The 7638-nt window shown below is 47.4% G+C and overlaps 1 long non-coding RNA gene across 1 annotated transcript in view; it reads right to left on the bottom strand.

Moving 5' to 3' along the window:
• Positions 1–3807: 3807 nt before the first annotated feature.
• LOC108496682 overlaps positions 3808–7638 on the bottom strand; it is a 5199-nt gene continuing 1368 nt past the window's right edge. Inside the window, exons 2-3 of the long non-coding RNA XR_001874546.1 lie at positions 6670–6737; positions 3808–4553 (exon numbers count right to left, since the gene is read on the bottom strand). This is a non-coding gene — a long non-coding RNA (uncharacterized LOC108496682). The remainder of the gene's footprint in view (positions 4554–6669; positions 6738–7638) is intronic.

The following is a 7638-nucleotide window of genomic DNA, read 5'->3' as shown; positions in this document are numbered from 1 at the left end:
GGTTTGATATTTACTGAAAACATTGTGCCTGGTTCGATTTGAGAGCTGATCAGGGGTTCAGCTGGTGCCTGACCCTCCTCCCCCTGAGCTGCTTGCAAGTCCTCTCCCAGCACTCTGAGCGTAGCTGTGCCAATATACTGGGAAGTCTTGGGCATCCCATTTGCTGCTTGCATGGTCAGGACTTTATGGGGGGGTGGGGAACAACTGCAGAGGAGGACTGTGTTTGCACCACAGTGCAGTACATAGAGGAATTGATAATCCCCAGGGAAATCCAGGCACAGTGCTTGCTGGGGAGAGCTTCCATGTAGCCTCACTGATCTGTACTCTTTCATCTTTATGTGCCTACTTCTAACTTGCCCTATTTCACTTATATCCCTTTTATTGGCTTTTCTTCTTCCAACACAGCCATAAAATAAGCCAGGAAAACACCAACTGCTGCAAGCCTGATGTAAAGAAATAATCCTGAAACAGCAGATCAGGATGTTTGTGGGCTGTGCCTCATCTCTAGCACTACCTTGGGTCCCACAAACACCTCTGGCCAGCAGCAGCATCTTCAGCTCCCATTGCAAACCACTGCAAGGAGCCACAGGCCAAGGGAAAAAAATCATTCTGCTTAGCCTTGCTCTTACACTCATGCAGAGAAGAGCTTGGGATAGGCCTTGGGTGCATGTTGGCAGAAGGGAAGCCGTCTCACAGCCTGGTAATAGCTCTCAACATATGCCTGCACTCCCTGCTTGTTTTGACTTGCGTGGGAATCTTTGCAATCAAAATGATACGACAATTCCAATCATTGTTGATCGCTTTAGGCAGGTGTAATTCAAGCTCTGGCTGCAGACGGCTGTCATTTAATTAACAAGGAAAGAGCCAAAATTCTGTGTAAGACTGGGGAAGGCAAAGAGAGGAGCCTAAGGGGGACTTGGGATAATAGAAAGTGGAGGATGCCTGCAGACTTAGAGTTTAGCTGTTCCCCAAATCAGGTAACGCCGACATTATTTCATGTGTCACAGGCAGTGACGTGCTCGGCAAGCTGTGGTAGGCAACACAATTATGCACTTGTTTCAGTCCAAATCATGGGGAATTACTTGAGGACAACACAGAGGGAAGCCCTGCACAAGTCACTTCTCGATACTGTTACCAGCTCTAGGAACTCACAGTCTCTTTTCTCTTGCTGTTTCACCACTGATTTCCTTCCTGGCCCAGGCAGCACTTGCCCTCAGCCCTCCAGGACCCAGCTTAGCTGGGTACAAATGGCTGCAGCTCTCTTTGGTCAGTGGAGCAGTGCTGGCCCTCCAACAGTGCAGAATTTGTCCCTGTCCTGCTCCCTTTGCAGCTGCTGACTTACCAAGGGTGGTATTTCTTTGCAGTGGGCTGTGTACTGTGTGTGCCTCTGCTTTCCACACTTCTGACCCAGATTTCAATTTTCTACACCTAAAATTAATAGGTCCTGTTACTGCAGTAGGGAAAGTGGTGGGCAGCAAAGGAAACACTTCAGTCCTGCTTATCTTGGGTAAAGTGAGCATGTTTTGAAACCCTTTTCAGTTACTCATGTCCAGATAGTGCAGTGCCTCACCTTCTGCAGCACCTGTTTTGCTCTCTCTCCCTCTTCTTGGTCACCTGGTGATGAGATGTGTCCAGAGCTCACCTTCAAGCTCAAGGGAAACTGAGGCACACTCCTGGCAAATACAATGTCACTGTGTGGCGATAAGCTCAGAGATCAGGCTGAGCTGTTTCAGCCCTTGGACCATCCCATTATGGAATAACTAAGCCAAGGGGAAAAGTCAATCTGTAAATACATGGGTGAGCCAAGTCATCTAGAGAGATGTCAGAGGAGTTTTGTGTCCCTGCTCCAGCAGCTGTGGCAACATCCCTTCGCTCACACAGCCCCTCCACCCGGGATCCTGCTGGCAGCTGCAGCAGCCCACACTGCTGCACACAAACGCTGCCATGCTCAGGTGAGGGACCAAGGGAAAGAAAGACCTCCTGTGCTGGGAGCTGTTGAGCTGATGAAGGGATTTCCAGTTGCAGAAAATGTCACTCTTGTCCCTTGGCTCATGGGAATGCCTGTGTGTGTTGGTACAACCTTGCACTTGCATGACCCAGAGCATGCAGCATGTGGGACCTAATCCAGCTCAACAAAACAACCCTTGGTGTCCCTCTCAGTGTTCTGGCTTCTGGTTTGACACCCCTGAGCTACCAGGATGGCAGGGCCTTGTACTCTTTTAATTTACTCCTGTCTCAGCAAATGGCTGTGGTACTAAGAACCAAATTTTGGAGAGAAGGGAGATGAAAATCCAGAGGAAATTGCTGGCTTCCCGCAGTGCTGACTCTGAGCTGTTTGATATTCTCTCTTTTTTAAGGTTTGCTTGTTTTAAAGCAACATTAATTGGAAAGATGCTGGAGTGTCAAATAGAAACCACTCCCTGAATAACCTCACTAATGAGCATGTTATTAAAGCAGGGTTAGGAGCTCCCTAGAGGGCTCTCACTGGATAGGATTAAATTAAAAAAAAAATCATCTAAACTAGACAGAAAATCTCTGTTAGTCTGCAGTGATGAATATAGAAAAGTCCAATGAAAAGTGGCTTTGAAAGGTTTAAGGTATGTCTTCCTATCTGGGACTAGACTTCTCCCTCCCTCAGGGCTCACTCAGGCAGGGAAGAAGTTTTTAATGAAGCAGAGGATGGAGGACTTGCAGCTCAGAGCCTGGCAAGCCCACTCTCCAAGTGGTCACATCCCCATGCTCTTGGCACTTGCCCACGTAGGTCAGCAAGGGCAGTCCAGGGTGGATAGTCTCTCTGCCCAAGCAATGTGGCTTGTGGAATGCAAGGTCCAGCAGAGATGGGGATGCTGAGAGCCTGTGTCAGGAGATGAGAGGGTGCTGTCAGATCAAAGTTTTGCTTTAATCTGACTCCTTTGGAGCAGTTTCCCAGTAAAGCCCTGTGCTACTCCACCTCTGAGGTGGTGGCATATCATAACTCCCTGTTCATCTGCCTTTCCCTTAGGTCTGGAGGCACCTAAGAGAGCAAGGACACAGCAGTAGTTCTAGAGCAGATGGGGCTGTGGGATGTGGTCACACATCCATCCTCTGACAGCACTGTGGGGATGCTGGTCCCCACCCCATCTCCACGTTCAGCCAGCCCAGGAGCAGTGGCCGCTGGAGCAGCTTTGGACAGGGATAGTGAAGGAGAGGTTTTGTGATTCCTGGTCCCTTCTCTCCTGCTAGAAAGGATGTGGGAGGATTTAGGGCAGAAAAACTGTTCTCATACCATCTGAAGGCAGGCATGAAATGCTTTAGCAAAGCTTCCCTGCAGGCAACAGCGACTTCCAGAGCAATTCCAGCTTTTTTGTGGCTTGCCCTTGCTTCCTGTGAATGGTGGGCAGGTCAGCCCTGCCCCAGCCGCAGCGGGGGGCTGGCTGGGGAGCTGATTTACTGCACCTGCAGACGAGGAGCTTCATAGCTTAAGGCCGTTCTTTGCCTGCATTACCATGGAGCACATTTTCAGGGAAGCTTGGCTGCCTGGGCTGCTCCTGCCCAGATATTTGGACTGTGCAGGCATGAGCACCTTTTCAGGGAGGATTTTGTCCATGTGCAGAAGGAGATGTATTGCCTGCCTTTGCAAAGCACTGTCTGACAGCCTGATGCAAAACATGCCAGCACCAAGCTGTGACTCTAAACAAAGAGAGGGAAAGCACTGTATTTTTATTTTCTCTGCTGCTGCAGAGAGTTGGGTTTTTTCTTTCTTCTTGTTTTTTATTGTTTATTTTTCTTTTCTTTTCTTTGCCTGAGACAGGAATTTGGATTCTCTGTGCTCCCCAAACTCTTCCCTGGGCTGTCTCCAGCAATCAGACAGAGTGACAGCTCTGAAACTCTCCAAGTTAACAAGTTCAAGTGCTGATGATTAACTAGATTCACAAAGTTGATTGGAAAAAAATAGGGATATAAATAAATATTCCTGGAGATATTCCACCCCCTGTAGTCATGAACTTTGAATAATTGGAGGGAATTATGCTGAGTACTAATCAAAAGGTTGTTTTTTTTTTTTAATTTGCTAATTACTGCTGGGTTTCATCAGTGTCAGACTCTAATCATCTCAAGACATGTTAATTGACCCTTGGGAGTTGTTTATCTGATGCAGAAAGTTTTAGATGGGGTCACACAAAGAAATGCAATCATTGAGGTTACTTCTTGCCTGCCACTCAGACAGAGAGAAGAGTTAAAAAGACTTTGGGCTATGAGGATGTGGGCATTGTCTGAGCTCCAGAATGGCTTTTCGTGGGCACTGTGGCTTCCTCCGTCCATTGGGGACCTTCTCTTTCTTGTGCCTTGCAGTTCAGTGTCCTCCCTGCCAGCCTCCTTTTTGTTGTACACAGAGACAGTAACTTTGGTGATCCACATGCAGTGAGTGCTAACAGTGACATCCCTCCGGGATGTGGCAATGCTGTAAGGCTGTTCCTTTCGTGTAAGGTTTATGGTGCTCCAGGAGTGGGCTGAGGGTCCTGCTGTGGGGCTTCCTGGGCAGTTTCACAGCCTGGCTGCCTCACCTGTCTCGTGTCCTGTTAATTAAACCAGAGGAGGTGGGAATTAGTGGAATAAAAGGTAGGGCAATGGGGAGTAGGGAAGTACTGAGTGAAGGGCTGACAGTTCAGCAAGTTTCTCAAGGGCAGGTCTCAGGAATACCAATGTTTTCATCATATAATGTTTTAATTAATGACCTTGGTATAAAAATTAGTCTTATGCTAATGAAATGCTCTGGAGATGCAATGCTGCGAAATATCCTCAATAAGAGGCACGTAATGTCATACCAGAAGACCTGGGTGATCTCGACATGAGTAGAAGTGATTAAATCTAAGAGTGCCAGCAGTGCAAGGTCACAGACATAAGAGCAAATGAGGAGAACTTCTGCTACCGACTGGGAACTGAGCAGCAGTTCGGGAAAAATGCCTGAGTCACATAGTTAATGGTGGGTGACCACACTGCAGAGATGCAACCCAGCCCCAGGACGGGTCTGTTGTGTCCATCTCAGTGTCACAGCAAGAAGTGGATATAAGTCAAATATAGGAGAAGAGGAGCATTCCCAGGTGGTGTGTTACCCCCGTGGCATGTAGGGGCACCACCAGGAGCTGTACTGGGCTCTGCACATCTGCTGGAGCCACAACTTCCCTCTGACAGTGATGGAACGACCGGTGTTCCCATTGCTGACTGATAATATTTCACCACCTCTTTTGCACCCGTTTTCATTTTGATTCCAGGATAATTTGTATCAGTTTATGAAATGAGGCTTTTCCTTCATTGCAAGGAAACACAAACCCAACCGCAACACCTAGGTATAATTGACTTAAGGCATATACAGGCGTGAGTTTTTATTTGATCACCTTCATTTTTCTAATTTTCCCCTTTCCATCTTCTTTTTCCTCTTTATTATATTGCTGGCTGTTGGAGGCCCTTGAATAGAAATAAACTTTCTAGGTAATATTTCTTAATAAAACCCATCATTTATTATTGTTATTCTCTACCAGTAAATGCCCAGCTCCTTCTCTCATTTGTTATAAGTCTAGATTAACATCTTTTCTGGCAAGGTTGGGATAGATACCTGAATATGACAGCACTTGTGCCCCATCCTGGCTGTGCCCAGCTGTAGTTGTGCTAACACAGGTCAGGTCTCAGTCACCAGCAGCATGTCACACGCTGCCACAGCAGGACACAAAGTATGGAAGAGATTTTTTTCAGGCTCCTGTGTTTACCATGTAGCAGTGAGAGATAAAAAGCTCCTGACAGTGGCATCTGATCCTGCACCCCTTGTTACCCTCAAGTCAAGCTGTTACTTGTTTAATCTCAGCTCAGATGCTTCAACAGTTCACCCAAAAGTAGAGGTAGAGATTTCTCTGGAAGACGCTTGAGCCGTTGTTTACTGTATTGCCATTTCAAAGAAAAGCCTTTTGTGTAAAAGACACAAAAATAACTAATAACGTTAATATAAACATATACTTTAACTACTGTTTAAGGCTGTCACTGGGTTAAAATAATCTCCGGTGCTGCATCCCAAATGCACAGTAATTATGTGGCGAATCTCTTTATTACAGGGTGTCAATCAAGCAACAATGTGGCTGTGAGTGAAATCACTTTGCGTCTCCACTGATATTCCCAGCACAGAGCTGCAGGCTCCATGATGCTTCTGAAGGTCTGTGTCCCTGTGCCCAGTTTGTCTGATTAAAAGGTGGCCATAGGAAGGAGAATTGGGCACAGCAACTGCGCTTGGCTTTTGGGGAAGGAAATGATTCTGCAGAGTATCTGTCCATCTTCCTGTATCAAAGGAAAACACACAGAAATACTTGTCCTAATTATGCAGCTGGCCAGTGACTCCTGGCATCCCCACGCAAGGGCCAGAGGGGAGGTCAGGGCAGCCAGGTTAATTCTGCAGCTGGGGTCTCTAGACAAAGCAGATTATTTGAGTTTTGGCCTGGAGGCTGCAGAGTTTGGGCTCTTCCAGCAGTTACTTTGGGAAAAAACTGCTCAATTTTATGTCTAAACACAGTAGTGAGATTCTGCTTTCCACTGGAGTTCGTAACCCCATCGATCCTCCCTTTTCTAGGCTGGGAGCTGGAGAACAGATGCCAACCCCTGAACCTCTCGGAGTCAATGGGAGGGTGAGAAACGCAGCTATTTCCTCACCCGGAAAAGGTTTCTGCTTCATTTTCTTCTGCTGCCACTGTCAGCTGCTGGGATCTCATCTGCAACTTCTGCAGGGAGAGAAATCCTCAGAGAGAGACACAGCATGCATCCCCTGGGACTGCACAGCAGCAGGGACTGCATGGCTGCAACGAATCTCTCCTTCTCCCACCCTTCCTGGCTGTTGCCAGGTAAATCTTCCCTTTGCTTTTCCTCTCCTAGTTTCACTCCTTCTCTACTTCCATTCTTTTGACCCTCCACTTCTCATTTCATTTTCCCTCTAACACCACCTTCCCCCTGTCCATGCTCTAATATTGGTGGGTCAGGCAATTTTTGAGCAGAGGTTACAGAAATAACCCCAGGTTTTGCTGCGTGACTGTCTTTCCACAAAGAGGGTTGGAGAAATGCATTTCCATGTGTTCTTGAGCGAGGCCCAGGGATGGTGGCTCAAGCCTGGCAGTTGGGGTGAACACAGGCTGTGTTCTCTGGGGGGAATGTGGGTCCAGTGCAGAGCAGTGAGGGATGGGTTGGGCTTGAGGCTGGAGATAATGCTTTTCCCAGAAGCCTCTAGTCCCAGCCTGGCCAAGGTCAGAATTTTCTCTGTCATCCCACCTGTCTATCATCAGATAGACAGAGTGGCCTCTCTTGTACACAGATCTTTTGGGTAGGACCAAAAATCCCACATCCTTGCTGGTTTGTGAGGGTCTGAGGAACCGAGGATGTGATTTTTTTTGGTCCAAATTCCTCCTTCCTCTCCCTTGTAAGTGGGGTGGTGGCTGCTCTGCTCCTGCTTCCCACCAGGGCCTGTGTTTCAGCAGCTCTCAAAGGACATGATAGCAAATCACTTTGGGAACTGTTTATGATAAAAAGTGCAATACAAACAGATAATATCATCATACTCCACTATTTAACAGGCTTAAATCCCAAGGATGGGGAGAAGCTCCTGTGGAGAGCAGAGCTATCTCTCAAACA

Source organism: Lepidothrix coronata, unplaced genomic scaffold, assembly GCF_001604755.1.
Source record: "Lepidothrix coronata isolate B3197 unplaced genomic scaffold, Lepidothrix_coronata-1.0 Scaffold41, whole genome shotgun sequence".
Classification (NCBI taxonomy): domain Eukaryota; kingdom Metazoa; phylum Chordata; class Aves; order Passeriformes; family Pipridae; genus Lepidothrix; species Lepidothrix coronata.
The sequence above is the reverse complement of the archived record's forward strand: the minus strand, read 5'-3'. Positions and strand labels throughout refer to the sequence as shown.